This window comes from Xenopus laevis, chromosome 4L (genome assembly GCF_017654675.1).
Source record: "Xenopus laevis strain J_2021 chromosome 4L, Xenopus_laevis_v10.1, whole genome shotgun sequence".
NCBI lineage: Eukaryota > Metazoa > Chordata > Amphibia > Anura > Pipidae > Xenopus > Xenopus laevis.
The window spans coordinates 56,887,461-56,905,607 of NC_054377.1; positions in this window are offsets into that span (position 1 = coordinate 56,887,461).

Below are 18,147 nucleotides of genomic sequence, written 5' to 3' on the forward strand. Positions count from 1 at the left end.
AAACCAAACCTGGTTAGGGTGAGTGGCTAAAATGAGTCAAAAAGCCCTTCACTAGCAATTTAGATGCAAAGGGAAGCCTTCTGAACTCAGAAGGTATTTACTTGTCTCATGTCATAGACACAGCACTGCCGAGATGCCAAAATAAGAGTTTTGATTCTCCCATTTGCTACTCTCCAAGTCCTACCCATCAGAAGCGATGCTCCAATATCTTGCACTGATGAGATCTAATAAGATCGAAACAGGCTGTCTGCAAGTTTGGAAATATGGCTCTGATCCATTAGGGTGTATCTGTGCTAGATGCATAGTTGGCCAAAGGGACATTAAGGAGTGATTTGCATGTCTCCGCCCATGGGAGAATCAAATCTCTTATTTTGGTATCTAGGCAGTGCTGTGTGTATGGCATGAGACAAGTAAATACCTTCTGATGTCAGAAGGCTTCACTTTGTATATTTTTATCTAACAAATTGCTCTTTTACCGTTCAACTATCATGGAAGCACTATTTCTATTAGTAAAAGCCCAGGTCACTTATTTGAATGAGTTCCAGTTCAAACTGAACTTTATGCTGATAGTTTATCCTGTATCTCGCAAAACAACTGCTTTGTGAGATATACTGGCACTTGAGCCAGGTGATCAATACTGTTAATTTCATTATGTTAACGTGTTTATAGTCTTCTCTTACCCTGGTGCCTTTCATGATATCAAATGTCTTAAGTTTTCCTATAGAGTTGGACATTAGTGATGGGCGAATTTGCGGCAAATTTGCGTGATTCGCTGACAGCGGATAAATTCGCAAAACGCCCGTGAAAATTCGCCCACGATCTTTTCGCCGTTTCGCGAATTTCGTACGAAATTCGCAAATTTTCCGGCGAAGCAAAATGGCGCAAATTCGCCCATCACTATTGGACATATTTTCCAGGGGTTTTCAATTTAAAACCATACTTCTGTGTATTATCCTTTATCTAAAAATTGAGATGATTAAGTAGCAGTATTTAATGTCTTCTATTTTTGATAAAATCTTTGCCCAAAAATGTCCCTAGACTTTAGTTAATATTGGTTTGAGTTGCCTATTTTTCTGGTACATCAACCACTGCTTAGTGAACTTCCTGGATGTGTTTTTTCCCAAATATTGTGAATTATCATTTGTTCAGAGGCCAACTTTGATGATTTTAATCAGGAAACCATCCAAGAAAAAAAGTGTAAAGAATCCTTGTTAAAAAACTGTCTGGAAAAAGAATACTAAGACTTCTCTTACTTCACATTGTGGACCTTCAAACCACCTTGGTCCGCAGCTTACGCTGGCTTTTGATATGAACTTGACTTCTGCTTGGCTGCAGGCTACTCTGACCTCTTGGCTCTTCAGATACTTTGAGCCTACTGCCAGAATAACCTTTTTTAGTAGCGGTGTCACTCTCAAGCATTATCGAAGCTTTATTTAATATAATATAACCCCTTCATACAAGGGGCAGATCAGCTTATGGGCCATAATGTTAAATAATTTGTATTTGTGTCCATTTTTCTAGAACTATTGTGCATAAAATTTAAGTGGTGTTAACCTTTTTATTCCGTGTACAGCTGTTCATTCCATAGGGCCTTCCCTGTCACCCCTAATCCTTTACAATAATATCTTTCAGAACAAATGGAGAAAAAGTAAAAAAAAAAAAAAAAAATCAAAAGCTCATAAAGCTTACAAGTGGAAAATTTACTGGTAATATGGACATAAATATTAATGACTATAAAGTTTATATTGGAAACAGAATATTAAGCAGTATTAAGTCATGAAAAAATATTCAAATGCAAAATGAAGAGGAAATTGATATCGCAAACTGAGTTAAACTAACTAGATAAGGAATTAATATCCTCAAACATATCAGAACAGCAAATTTGCTCATTACCCATTACTTAAATCTTTAACAAGACTGTTCCGGCTGAAATATGGAAACAATAAATTAACTAAAGCCTCTGCCTGTCAAAAGGGATGTTATGTAATTAAATCCTATTTTATATAATTGCATATTTTAAAAAGTATAATGAATTAATGACTGTTTGGTACAAAATATAACATTTTAATTTCCTACCTATGGAAAAATGTCATAACATACTCTATTCCTTTTAGCAGCAGCATTTATTCTTAAAATCTACTCTTTTCTTGCATTTTAAGACTTCTGTGTTCAAACTGTTCCAGTCTCCAAATTGCTGTACCTTATGGTGCCAGTAAATGCTCAATCATAAATAGAGAAATAAAGTGTGTATAAAAGAGATATGGAGGACGTGAAGAACATGTACACTTGTGTCATGCTTTGAGAGCTGAAGACCTGTAATGTAATTATTGTGTAGGTTTGGGAAGTGAGTGCTATTTTGCTATGCCATGCTAGTCTACTGAAAATCAATAGCTCACGACAATGAGAAACCATTACGGTCAGTGGCTAAGTTTCCTCTTTCTGCTGCATGGTATTGTTCTAGTCAGAAGTAAAAGCATTCCGTTAGAGGGGTTGCTGGCACACTTCCTTTTAGTGTGAGCCCTATTATTTATATTATTATTGTATATTAATAAAGAGTTGACATATTCATCAGTGCTTTACACTGTACTCTGCATGGTGCTGCTATTAGTACATCAATAGGGTAATAAGCAGAAACATGGTCAGCTTTTGGACCTATTCTACTTTGATGGAGTTGGTGTGTTGTGTTACTAGTAGTGATGAGCAAAATTTTTCTGCAAGTTTCACCACAAAAATGATGCCCATAGACTCTAATGGTTGAAAAAAATTGTCGAACTTGAACGAGGTAAAGCTGAGCACACTCTTTCCTTCCTTCAGGTGGCCTGGTGCACAATGTAAGAGGGTACAGCAACCCCCAAAGGACAATTGTATTGAAATACACTGGCACTCAAGGCAATTGAAATGCAGGGTTACCCCTTGCTATTTATTTTGTGCGAACATGCACGAACGGGCACGTTCGCACGAAATAAATAGCAAGGGGTAACCCTGCATTTCAATTGCCTTGAGTGCCAGTGTATTTCTATATAATTGAAAAAAAATTTGTCGCTTGTCAAAAACTTTTTGAGCAATTTGTTGTCCATCAAAAAAAAAAGTCACCCATAGACATACATACATTTCAGCAAATTTTCGCCATTGTCAAATTTTCGGAGGCAACTTTGGGTGATTATGGAAAACGCATCACCGCTGTACTTTAGCGCAGGCGACTTTTCATTATAGCCTATGGGAAAACACGCTGAGGCAGTTCGGGGAGATTGTCGCTCAGAGGCGATTAGTCACCAGGCGACAAAATCTCCCCGAATCTCCTCGAGTGAACTAACCCTAAAGCCTAAATCACTCATTTACAAAGGAAGTGGAAAGCACAAACAAATGTTAAAACTGTGTAGTCAAATTTGTCCCATAAATCAAGCCTAATTGCAATCAGGTGCACAGTTTTACACCAGATGTCACAAATGAGCAGCTATAAGGGACATGCATAACACAAGTAGAACATTTGTGCACCTTTACCAGCCTTTAATTGTGTAACATTCAACTGGGCAACTAAGCACAAGTAGCAGATTGGTGAATGGCACAACAAATAGTATAGATGAGGAAAAGTGAGGACAACTGCATACCAATGGGTGCCATTCTGCACTCAATTTAAGATACTAGGGCTGTGCATAGAGATTGTAATGGGAGCTCATACATTGAAGAGGTAAGATGAATTTGATTTATTCACAGCATTTTTAATGCAAAACTAGTACTGATATTGAGATTTGTGAGGTCTATAATGTTACTCTGTAAAAATGTAAGCATTTATCATCGTGAATAGGCAACATATTGACACATGCTTTAATAGGTAAAGCATACAAGTAAACAACATTAACATAAATACCCCACACGGGGCCCATGTGCAGGCTGTGCAGTCGGGGCCCCCCTCTCCAAAAGCGCACCTTTGGTAGTTCTGCCACTGGTAAACTGCATGGTATTGCTTTTTTGCTGGACACACTCTCCCATAGATGCTGAAACTTTGCTGCAACTACATCTTAAAGAATATTTAGGGTAGATTACATCTATGCAATTACCAATAGGGATGGGCGAATTTGACCAAAGAATTGCCACCGGCTTTATGGGCATCATTTCAGCAGTGAAACGAGGCAAAAAATTCGCCCATCCCTAGTTACCAATTATATTCATGTATTTGCCTTAACTTATAGCACACCAATTCAATTTAATTGATGATTGATTGCAATTAGTAACTACACTGGTGAAAAATTAGCAGATAATTACTAAAGCTTGCAATTTCTTGTCTTGCTATATGTAGAACATACCACCATGTGGATCTTCTGATACAAAGTTTGCCCCTGTACAATAGGATCTCTTAGAATGTCTCTCTACCTACTACCACAGAACAATCTGGTCCATTTGTTATAAGGCTATAGCGTGGTTACTTAGAGGAGGACTTCTTTGGCCTTCTCCATGTTTGATGAATATTCTTATAAGAATCCATCTGCACAATTTTATACAAAGGTCATACATGTCATGGTTTAAAAAACATGGTACCAAAGAATAATCGCAAATTAAAAACACATAAGACAAATGTGTAATGTCACAATTTTTTTGGGCAAAATCATTAAATAAAATACACCATTTTTATTAAAATTCAGAATGTTTGATACTTTTTTTTTTTTTTATTAAAGTCCATTTTAACTTTATTGACTTAGCTATGCCTTCTGGAAATCTCAAGTAAATAGGCTTTATCAAATACAAAAATAAATTACATCTTGTACAGCTGCAGCCTTTGATTCAATTAAAAGTTGTACAAGAGGCCCAGAGCTTGAGCCCAGAGTATTGTTCTGTTATTAAATGAAGCAGCCACAATAATGAATTGTATCAAAGATCACAAGCCTCAGAGACAAACAGCCCTGTGTATTTTGCCTCTTATTGTATTTCTGCAAAGAAAAGTTTTAGAACCTTCACCATCTCCACAAGGTAATAAATGCAGTAAGACTAGCACATAATGTTCCCTGTCCAACAAAGATACACTGTCATTGAATCTGAATAAGTGTATAATAAGGCCATACTTTAAAAAAAAACCACACTGCAAATCTCATTTTTTAAGGTTATCTAATTAAAGGGTTTTCCTATAATCACTTATGGGATTGTAATAATGGTCTTATTCAGAATTCATAAGAGAGAACATTCCACTTAAGAGTCTAAATTGAATTTAAATTGATATATGAACTCCTGGGACTGTATTTCTAACTAAAATGAAGTTCTCCTGGACTGAACCATTTTTTACAGAAATTGGAAGATCGCAGAAGAAGCAGTGGCATTAAATTTTGTATTTAGTGGTTTGTCAGTGATCCCAGTTACTGTAACTTTCCTATTGAATTAAAGATAATTTTTAAAAAAATATCTATCTTGTACATGTGCAATTTAAACTTTCCTTAACTTGAGTTACAGACGTGACTTAGAGACAAACTTTTTCTTCCTTCCCATATGACTTTTTCATTTGAAAAAAAAGCTGTCATTTTTTTAGTGAGACTGCTAACTTCTTGATAGTAATAGTGAATGTTAATTATTTGTTTTCTATGGTGGACATCCTTTCACAAACATCCAGTGCTAAGTACAGTATGTATTCAGCATAAAAAGTCGACTAATAGAAAATTCATTAGTAGCTTTATTATAAATGAATTGGTAGCTTTATATTAAGTCAATTGCAGTACATGAAATCACCCGGACTGGCCATTGGGCCGGTGGACCACTCCATTTATAAGCCTGGGAAGTGGAGCCGAATAGGAGCTGAAACCAGATGGGACCACTGAACACCAATGGTATATTTTTAATCCCTGGCCACAGTGGTTTTTTTTTTTTACTTTTGTAGGGGGGAGAGCACTGACCACCATAAACCCTGGCTGCCTATGGTTTTTTAACTTTGGGGGGTGGTGGCCTGTTATTGGAGAGAGCCCTGGCCACCATTGTTTTTGTTGGTTTACTTTAATAGGGGACCCTGGCCACCAATGTTGTTTGTTTATTTTTAATTTTTTTTCATTTTATTGGGGGACTCTGGCCACCATTTTTTTTTCATTTTAATTGGGGTTTCCTGACCACAATTGTTTTTTTGTTTTTTTTACGTGTGTGTGTGGGGGGTGCTGGCTGCCAATGTCGCACATTTATTAGTGGGCTGCTTTGATTTTTTTTTTGGCCAGGACTGCAAGTATTTGACGCAATAAATTTTGACGCAATAAACACGCAGGGGTCATCCCCGCTTCACTAGCTATCGAGTGTCTGGTATCCTTTACTGATCTTAAACAGAGGTTGTCATATAATTCCTTCATGTATCCTAATGCCATTAAATGATATTATTATACAAAAATTAAACATGCTGTTGTATTTCTACAGCAAATCAAGAGTTCTGACATTTTTTAACCTTAAAGGGATTGTCATGGTTTTTATGGTGTAGTTTTTATTTCTAAATTACACCATTTACACTGCAAATAATTCACTCTACCATGTAAAATTTCATTCCTAACCCAACAAGTGTATTTTTTTTAAGTTGTAATGTTGGTGTGTAGACAGCCATCTCAGGTCATTTTGCCTAGTCATGTACTTTCAGAAAGAGCCAGTACTGCAATATGGAACTGCTTTCTGACAGGCCATTGTTTCTCCTACTCAATGTAACTGAAGAAGTCACTACTGAGTGCTGTTCTTATATCTACCAGGATACTGTTATCTGGTTACCTTCCTATTGTTATGCTGAAGGACTGCTGGGGAGAAAGGGAGGGGGTTGATATCGCTCCAACTTGCAGTGAAGAATGACTGAAGTTTATCAAAGCAAAGTTACATGACTGGGGGCACCTGGGAAACCGACAATATGTCTAGCCCCATGTCAGATTTCAAAATTAAATATAAAAAAATCAGTTTGCTCTTTTGAAAAAAAGATTTCAGTGCAGAAGTCTGCTGGAGCAGCACTATTAACTGATGCGTTTTGAAAACACCATGTTTTCCCATGACATCCTTATAATAGGTTTTTATGAGATGCCACAGCTGTGCTTTCTTGACCTTATTTCAAGTTCTTAATTTAGCCATAAATTCCTGGTAGTGTTAAAGAAATCGCTTTTTAGATAAAGAATAATTGATACTGCAATGTGTTCTTGGGATATTTAATTTGGTTGGTATGTTTCACCAAAGAAGTAGTCCCATGAGCAACATTGGCCCCTCTCCATAGTTTTAAAAGACCATCCCCACCCCCTATCCACCCCCCCCTATCTAGTGACAAGCTTTAATAAAATTGCATGAGAAGTCATGGGGAATTTGTTGATATGGATTTGTCCAGATAAGGAAAATCACAGACTTAGGGTTATGTAATACAACGCACTAAGTTTGGCCAGGAGCAGTAACCCATAGCAACCAATCAGAAGGTTGCATGCACTAGTCACCTGTGTAAAAGCAAAGATCCTATTGGTTGCTAATGGTAACTGCTCCTGGGAAAATTTAGTGTCATAAGCACTGAGGACACCATATAAGATAATGTGCTGGGGGTTGATCCCTTGTTCCCAAGTATGTTGACAGGCATAATGCTTTCCAAGTCTAGAAAAAAAAAAACTTTGCTTCAGTCAGAACAAAAGTAAAAGGACAAAAAGACACCATATAGGGGGCTTGGTTGTTTTTAGAGGGATTCTGTCATGGTTTTTACATTGTTCACTCCATATTAAATGTTTTTTTCTGAACCAACAAGTATATTTTTTAGTTGTAATATATTTATGTACAGTATATGCAGCCATCTCAGGTCATTGTGCCTGATCCTGTGCTTTCAGAAAGAGCCAGCACTTCATGATGGAACTGCTTTAAGATAAGCTATTGTTTCTCCAACTCAATTTAACTGAAGGAGTAACAATGAAACTTGAATTTTTACTAGAGTGCTATTGTACCAGAGAGCTGTTGTTATATTGCTTTCCCATTGTTCTTTTAAAAGTCTGCTGGGGGGGTTAAAGGGAGGGGGTAATATTCTAACTTGCAGTGCAACAGTAAAGTGACTGAAGTTTATCAGAGCACAAGTCACATGACTGAGAGCACCTCAGAAACTAACATGTTTAGCCCCATGTCAGATTTCAAAAGAAAATCTGCTTACTCTTTTGTAAAACCGATTTCCGAGCATAATCCTGCCAGAACAGCACTATTAACTGATACATATTAAAAAAAATGTTTTCCAGTGACAGAATCCCTTTAAAGCTTTGGGGAGGATCTTTATGATGGGATAAAAGGAAGCAAGTGGGGTGTGGGGCTATACTCATTGCATGTTGACAGGGAGTTCTGTACAAAAAATACTAACCTTTTTTTACACTATAATACACACACATACAGTATATCAACAGGAAGGATGCAGGCACTCAAATCTATGGAGGAGTGATAGATGCCTGATTGCAGATCCATGGAAATGGCATAGACTAAAGAAAGGTCCGCACTCACAGGACTAAAGGATCAATCATTGTTTTTATTAAATGGTGACTTTTGGCTCGTAACACTAGCCTTTTTCAAGCAATCTAGCCTTTTATCGACAATCTGTTGCTGCTATAGATAGGCACTGCAGAACACAATTCTACCAGCTGGTGGATACACTCAATTCTTCAGCTCACTTTCCGATTCTTAGATTAAGACTACCACTTTAAAAAAAAAACTGATAGAAATACCTTTCTTTGTCATTTATCATGCCATCCACCTCACTTATTAGGCAGTTTACCGTATTCATCAGGATGGTATGAAATAATACAGAAAAAATCTTACTTAGTCAACTTGAACTGTTTATATGCTTTTTACAACATGGATATCCCTACATGAACTATTCAATAGCAAAGACAGGGCTCTTCAACAAACTTCAACAAACACAGGATGCCCTATTAACATCACTTACTGCACCTCAACAGCTGGACACTAAAGGCTGACCACTTATTCACCTGGCACAAGACTTTTCACTTAGTCAACAGTTGTTCACCAGTTCCCGTTTAACCACCCACACTCGGGTAAACCTACTGTACATCTACATTATTAAATGTCCGTGTGGGTTGGTATATGTGAGTAAGACGATTACCAGCTGTAGAGACAGAATGGCCAATCACTCCGCTCTGCAATTTTTTCTGCTCTTAACAGCAGTAGAGGTGAAACATCAGTAGCCAAACATTTTGTTGAACTGAAATGCACCTTGGTTTCCCTCAAAAGTTTAATCATTGATTTTGTTCCAGTACCTCCTCGGGTGGCAATCGAGAGAGACTTTTATTGGACAGGTTCTCATGTCCATATACCCCTGTGGTGTTTCTTTAAATGGTTAGGTGGTGGACTCAACCTAGTATCCAGAGTCTGCCAAACATAGAAATCTTTCAAATTCATGCCTCCCTGTGGTGATTATTTATTTGCCCCCAGTTTACAGTGTGGACAAATTATTTCAGAAATTAATCCTGGTGCTCTATACAGTGTTGGAGTGCCTTGCTTGTTCTACTTGGATTCCCCTGTTTCTGCCCTCTGTTTCACATGTTTCTTCTCTCTCTTTTATTCCTCTTGCGGAACATGGGTTTAGTTTATTCTTCTGATATACATGCCAACGTGAGATTGTGCCATTAACAACCCCTATTGTCCCCCAGACCTGGCATTATAATCCTGAGTACTATGCATTTAACCCAACAATGTGTACGGACATGCACATACACCTTTTAAAGATCGCACCAGTCCTGAACATCCTATTTAGATTGAGCTCTATTATATCTCTGCACTGGCTCCCGCCTTGTACAGTAAGTACGAGTTATTTGGATACGTTGGCTATATCGGAATACTATAATACAATACCCACACTTTAGTTTGATGTCTGCAACTTCAAGTTTGTGTTTTTTTTAAATACTGACTGAACTCTCAGAGACTATGGTTGTTTAATACATGACATATAGGGGCATGTTTATCAAGGGTCGAATTTCGAATTCCGTATTCGGCCAAATAAGAGTCGTACGAATCGAAGTCAAAAGTCCACCAATTGATTCCAAATAGGTTCTAGTAGGTCCCCCATAGGCTAAAACAGCAATTCAGCAGGTTCTAGATGGCGAATGGTTGAAGTCGAATTTTTAGAGACCGTACTTGATACATTTCGATATTCGAATTTTTGAATTTTTTGCGAATAGAATTTGGGCTATTCCTTAGTTGAAGTACACAAAAATAGCTTGAAATTCAAATTTTTTTCAATTCGAAAATTCACCTCGACCTTTCAAAAATCTGCCCCATAGTGATGGATGAATGAATTCGGCAGGCATGGATTTGTGGTGAATTTTCGCTTTTGGCCACCCGTGAATGTTTTTGCAAAACCGCGTTAAATATTTGCCGACGAAAAATCTGCCACAAAAAAAAACAATTTCCAGCATCAAAATTGCCACACACATAAAAATTGATGCAAGTCAAAATTATTAGGATGGCCCTTGACTTTGTTTCATTTGGACAAAATAGTCGCGCATATAAAAATACTTGTGTCAACAATTGACGAGCGTCAAAATTATTTTGACACCCATTGACTTTAATGCGTTTTTGCAATTTGGCAATTTTTGCCATTTTGGGAATTATTCGCAAATCGGCCCAGATTCGCCCATCACTAATGACATGCTACTACAAGATTGGATACTTTTTTAAATTTCTCAGCGCACTGAGGTATACTTATGATGCAATCACCTATTTATTGTTATTATGTATTCTTCTTACCCGTATGACAACAGCAGCGTATTATTACCTTGCATTTTGTTACTTTGTACACAGTTACTGTATTTTGTAATGCTTATGCTGATTACTTATCGTTTACACTGTTGCTTTCTACTGCTTCCATATATGTTTGTATTTAGTGAATTTTATATTTTTTTTCTTTGATGTTTTGCTTTTTGGTATTGGGTAGTCTCTCATCTGAGACGTTGTATGATGTCACAGATGATCTTTCCTGCCACTAGCAGTTTATTAGCCTGTCAGTGGTGTAACTATAGAGGAAGCAGACCCCGCAGTCGCAGAGTCCACTTCCTCTATAGCCAATGAAAATACCCTCCTCCCCAGCTGCTCTTTTACCTGCGGTGAGGAAAAGGGACGCAAGTCGGGCAGGAGTGGGCGGGGCAGAGGTGGGAGCGAGAATGGGGTCAGAGTGAATTGGGCCCCTCTGGAGATTTTTTTGCAGGGGGCCCGGCACACTCTAGTTACCCCACTGTAGGCTGTGTTACTTGTTTGTTCACTTTGAAAAAGGCTAGATGTCTATTTGAAACTTTAGTGTAGAAATACACTGGCACACAAGGCAATTAAAGTGCAGGGTTACCCCTTGCTGTTTATTTTGTGCGAACTTGCAACGTTTCGGGGCAAGCCCCTTTATCAATCAAGGGGCTTGCCCCGAAACGTTGCACGTTCGCACAAAATAAACAGCAAGGGGTAACCCTGCACTTTAATTGCCTTGTGTGCCAGTGTATTTCTACACAATTGTCTCATTTGGGGGTTGCCGTGCCCTCTTACATTGTGCACCAGGCTATCTGAACAAAAGTAGGAGTGTGCTCAGCTTTACTCTGTTCCAGTATTTGAAACTTTAGTCACCATTCAATAAAAACACTATTGATCCTTTTGAAACCTTTTGAAACATTTAAGCCTTGTGAGTGCGGACCTTTCTTCACTATATACAGTATGTATATTTTTTTATGTTAGGTAAATATAGTAGAATATGGGAGAATATTTGAAAATGATCACACTTAAAATTCAAATATTTTAGTCTTATAGTCCATGGGGTTTGAAAGTGTGCAGAGCTGAATAAATATAAACCCAGATGATTTTATCAGCTGTATGTCTGTATTGCTTTGTCCATCCCTCTTGCAGACTGTGAGCTCGACTTCCATTTTATTTTTAAGGACAGACGATAAATCTCAGTTAAACCTCTGATCTTTAACTCGATGTCTGAGAAACTAAAGGCATTTCTGCCATTTTCAGATTTCAAAAACATTCTTTACAACGATACCTATTTTCCAATGTGAGCTACAGACTGAGCAATGTTTATAAGAGGCAGCTTATAAAATTTGGCCTTTACTGATTAAAAATGTATTTTGTCTTTCTGTGATGTAATTGGTCTTGTGTGACTTTTATTCCTAAAGGAATGTTTAGATCGGGTGCATAGTTATACAGAACACACCTGTGTGATATAATCTAAAAAGTAATACTAGAGACAAGTAAGATTTTCGAGTGGAAATCCTCTAAACAAAATGGTTTAATTCATCTATAATATATTTGTATACATAGAAAAAAAAATTAAGACTTGCCTCATAAGGGCATTGTATTTTTACCATTATATTGAAAAAAGTACAGGTATAGGATCCATCATCTGGAAACCCATTATCCAGAAAGCTCCAAACTATGGGAAGGTAGTCTCCCATAGACTCCATTTTAGTTCAAATAGTTCAGAATTTTAAGGGCAGATTTATTAAAGGTTGAGTTGTATTTAACCAGAAAAATTTGAGTTTTCAAGGATAATTTTCAGACAAAACTCGAGTAAAACTTGAATTTTTCGAGATTTATTATACGCTGAAGCTTAAAATAGCACGAATCAGAAAATACTCCAGCTAAAACCTGTCGAAGTCAATAGCAGAGGTCCCTTCAAACATTTGAAGATGTTAATAGCCTTCATGATGTTTGTTTTTTCAGGGGTTTCGTTCAAAAACTCAAGCAATTTGTTTTCCTGCAGAAAACTCGATGAATTGAGTTTTAGGGTTGTTCAACTCAAATTCACTGATTCAAGTTTTTTTCTTTTGAGAATTTTCTTAAATTAAAAAAAAATAAAATATTTTTAAAATAAAAAAAATTTGAACTGTGAGGAAAAAAACCTCACAAAGCTCTAAAATGTAACCTTTGATAAAAATGTTTCCTTTTTTCTCTAATAATATAACGGTACATTTTACTTGATCTCAATTAAGATCTAATTAATACTTACTGGAGGCAAAACAATCTTATTGGGTTAGAAATGACGAAAACGATCCCTTATCCAGAAATCCCCAGGTCCTTAATATTCTGCATAACAGGTCCCAAAAATTGTACCAAAGTTATAGGGGAAATGCGAGAAGGAAAATTCAGAGGAAGCAGGAGGAAGTGGGACATAGTGGGTCCAATTATTTCTTTTGGGACATATTTATAAAGCCAATCAAACTGAAACAAAATACAATTTACATAATATTACAATCATTTAATTTCACTTCACCTCCACACAATGCTGTACATTTACTTATAATGATTTTATGCTAATGTGTAATGTGTAACAAAAATTAGTGCTTCTGTTTTAACACAGTATTTTAAACCATTTAATGCCAGAAATTCCTTTCTGAATTTATCCCATTGTTTTCCATGGGATATTCCAGATCTAGAGTGGAATAATGTGATGGAGCTTTTCTTAACTGATAATTTCTCTTATTGCAATGTGTGGTATAAGTCAGTATGTTATATATGCCATTTGTCCTCCACTTACTTGTACTCTAAGCACGTTGATCACTGCATTCCTGGGGCTTTACTCCAAAAAAGGAGCACAGAGACCTGCGGTAAACAGGTAAGGCAGCCTTTTTTGCCCTATGCACTCTGCATTCTTTCTGGTAACCCTATGGTGTTCAAAGTACCTAATATATCTGTGCCATTGACTGTACCAGGGAAGTGCAAGAAATAGTGATGGGCGAATTTGAACCATTTCACTTTTCCGAAAAAATTTGCGAAATTTGTAAAACAGCGAAAAATTCACACTGCGTCAATTCACAGGCGACAAAATCGACTCTGGCGACAATTGCCGGTATCAAAAAAATGTTGACGTTCGCGAATTTTCACTGCAAATTCGCAAATGTTTTTGCTGGCGGGAATCATGGAAATTTGCAGTGAATTTGCACTAGCAAGAAACAGCCACGGAGGCAGAGAAGATAGATGGCATTATCTTGCAGTGTTCTTAAAGGGGAACTGTCGCAAAAAGAAAATGTAATACAGGTATAAAACACCTTATCCGGAAACCAGATATCCAGAAAGCTCTGAATTACGAATAGACTCCATTTTATCCAAATAATCCACATTTTTAAAAATTTCCTTTTTCTCTGTAATAATAAAACAGTAGCTTGTACTTGATCCCAACTAAGATATAATTAATCCTTATTGGTAGTGATGGGCGAATTTGCGCCGTTTCGCTTCGCCGAAAAATTTGCGAATTTCGTGGCGCCCGTTTTTTCGACGCCGGCGCCCGTTTTTGACGCCGGCGCCTTTTTGCCGCAAATTTTCGCGGGCGTTTCGCGAATTTATTCGCTGGCGGCGAAACGCGCAAATTCGCCACGAATTCGCGCCTGGCGAATAAATTCGCCCATCACTACTTATTGGAAGCAAAACCAGCCGTTTGGGTTTATGTAATGTTTAAATGAATTTCTAGTAGACTTAAGGCATGAAGACCCAAATTACGGAAAGATCCGTTATCCGGAAAAACCCCAGGTCCCGAGCATTCTGGATAACAGGTCCCATACCTGTATAAGCGGCATCTCTTAGAAAGAAATAACTTTCTAAATTAAATAGGGAAAAACTTCTGTACCATTTATGAAAAAATCAAGTTACTCTTAACTATCTCAATGTCACTCTTCATGCAACTTTATTTCAGAGTTGGTGATTTTGAAAGACAGTTAGCTCTAAAGCAGGCAAAGGGATCACATACCAGTGTATTGAATCCTGCATAAAAAGAATTCTGTGAGGGGGCATAGTGAAGACCAACTTAATTATGTCAGAAATGTTACTGAATGTTTAATTGGTTATATATAGAAAGTTTCTCATTTCCGTAGGATACCGGTTATATTACATGTTCATTTTGTCACTCTACAGAACTACAGGGAAATGGCACTATGAATAATAATATTAATGATAGTTGGGGCTCATTTATGACTGCAAGTGCAATTGGCAACTTGTTCTTTTCTTGCAGTAAGTTGCATGTAAACCACATTCATTAATAGTACTTCAAATTAGTTACTGATTTTATTAAAGGGGACTAGTGATGGGCGAATTTGCGCCGTTTTTTTTACACTGGCGTCTGGTTTTTTTGACCCCGGCGAATTTTAGCCAGCGAATTTTCACGCCCGTTTCATGATTTTTTTTTCTCCAGCGGCGAATAGCGCAAATTCGTGCCTGGCAAATAAATTCGCCCATCACTAAAGGGAACCTGTCACCCATACATAAAAATCTGTATAATAAAAGTCCTTTTAAAATTAAGCAAGAAACTCAAATTCAAACATCCATACTGGTTAGAAATTCATTTAAAAATCTCAGCTGTCAATCAAATCAAGCCCATGACTAAGTGCTCTGAGTGGGTGCGAAACGCGTAGGGCGGATTGAGATGATACACATTTTTTAACTTTGTATAATAAAATATTATTATATTCTCTTGTTCTGTGTATCCGTCTGAGGGCCAGCCGGCCCTGCTTCCATTTACTCTTTGCTGTACCGCTCCCTAAAGCTGGGGGTCTGGGGGCTGGAGCACCCGGACCACAGTCACTACTTGGTAAATCATTTACTAATCAATCTGGAGCACCATGTTTCTCCTAACCAATGTAATCAAATATTGTCTGCTCCTCCTCTATGCCTTAGGCAGAGAGGTGGGTAGGCAATTACTTTCACTTTCCATTCTGCACTTCCTAGATGTCACTGCATTTCTTACATTTCCCCTCATCTTCAACATCTAATTGTGTAGCCAGTGCATAGGCATTAGGTGCCCCATTCGAACACATAAACAAGATGTTGGCATGATCTAAAGCTTGCCTTAATAAGTGTCCACAAAATGGCTGCTGCCTGCTTGATGTGATTGTAATCTCCATGACTAAAAGAAACAAGATTGAAATAATTTATTTAGTGTAACTCAAGTTTTTTCTTGGTTATCATAAAATATGATCTGGAATTGTTTAATAGCGTGACGGGTCCCCTTTAATGAACGGAACGGAAAACTGGAGCTACTTGCACTATAAGCATTTGCACTCTAAACTGCACTTTGCTCACTGCACTTGTAGACTTAAATGAGCCCTACTGCAGACATTTTATACTGTTTTATGCTATTCATTGTGTTCCCAGCTAATTATGCACAATCCCTGCCAATTCAGCACTTAACCCATCTTGCCCTTAGCTTGGGATACAGTTTTAGCTTGGGATACAGTTTCATCTTCATTTATTTATTCATGCAAACATTTGTCTGAGAGACATGCAAATAAAAACATTATCAGTTATCCACAGCAAAACAATCAGCAATTGGAGTTCTCCTGTCTTCGACAGTAAAATTAATGTTAACAAAGGTTTCAGTGGTCACATTGGGTTACTGCATCATTTTGCAAACACGTCAAAAAAACAAATCAAACCATTTTACGCATTATAAGTTAGATCAGTTTTGCATATGAGGGTGATTATTTAAAATAGACTTATGGGTCTCCTATGATACCATCTGCTAGCTACTGTTTTATGTCCTTTATGCACCAGAGATTGTCATCTCTCCAGTCCATAATGAACACTGCTGCGAGGCTCATACACCTCAGCAACCGCTCCTCCTCTGCCTCGCCATTCTGTCAATCCCTGCACTGGCTTCCACTACCTTTCAGAATCAAATTCAAATTAATGACCCTGACATTCAAAGTACTTCATAACTCTGCCCCACCCTACATCCCTGAACTCATCTCTATATACTCACACAACTGCTTACTACGTTCCTCCACTGACCTGCTACTCAACTCTCATTACCTCCTCACATGCTTGCATTCAAGACTTTGCAAGGGCTGCACTCCTCCTCTGGAGCTCTCTCCCACTGTCTGTCCGACTTTCTCCCAACCTTTCTGCTTTCAAGAAATCTCTTACAACGCACTTCTTTCAAGAAGCCTACCCTCACTCTTCTTCACTACCAAATGCAACACCACATACAATACCACATTTCTCACCCACTTAATTCAATCTTGCCCACTCCCACACCTTGTGTATTACTCCCTTCCCTTTAGAGTGTATGCTCTTTTGCATAGGGCCTTCCTCACCTTTTGTACCGGTATTGATTGTGATGTATGTAACTCTATATGTTCTATGTATATAATTCATGTGATTTAGTTGTATAATCACATTTACTTTACAGTGCTACGCAATATGTTGGCACTATATAAATACATGTTAATAATAAAATAATAAGTTATACTGCCACATACTACTATACTTTACATATTTTTCTGTTTCTAGATTCTAAGATGTGATGTAATGCAGTCAGCTATATGGAGTTAGTTTACAACTTCTTGACTAATAGGACATCACATGTTATTAGCTGACCTATGCCTCAACTCTATCGCCAAAACTTAAGTCATCCATTCTGCATAGGTACTGTGAGTTTAATTCCACCAATCATTTAACCGTTTAATCGTCACCCTCATCAGACCCCTCTATTTCTTGGCTCCCCAACATCCATTGGGTTTTCTTTCTGTATGGTTACATGCCCATAGAGTGCCCTGTTATGGGACAAATGTAATTTTCTGCTGTGACAGCAAGATTTTTTCAAATATACAACTTTTCCATATATTCTTTTTCCTTTCTTGCCCTGAATTTCCTTCCTGGTTAATAAGTGAAAAAAGGTTCTTAGCAGATTTAAGATTAAAGTTTTAAAATGATTAAATACCTATAACTGAATCTAACCAAAAGACTACTTCCATGTACTTATTTATATTTAACACTTTTCTACAAGTTAATGGAGGGCTGCAAATTGAAGTAGTAGAACAGAATTTTTGACATGTTGACATTTAGAGGGTTATTTATGAAAAGTCAAGTTTGTGAGTTTTTTTCTACCTCTAATAAACTCACAACTCAAATGTCTGCATACTTATAAAAAATGTGAATGTAAAAAAACTATAATGAAAGCAATCGGGGGGGGGGGGAACTTGAATACTTGAATTGATTGCATTATCAGCAAAAAAAAACTCGAATTGATCAAGTTTAAAAGCGCAAACCACCGAAAAAACCCCCGAAATTCATGAAGGCTAAAAACATCTTCATATGGTGCCACAGTATCACTTTTGTTTGTGATCACTAACTAACTACTCTACAATCATACAACTGGTCATTTTTGCTTCTTCTAATGTACACTGCTTCCCTTATGTAAGGAATTTATTTACAGTG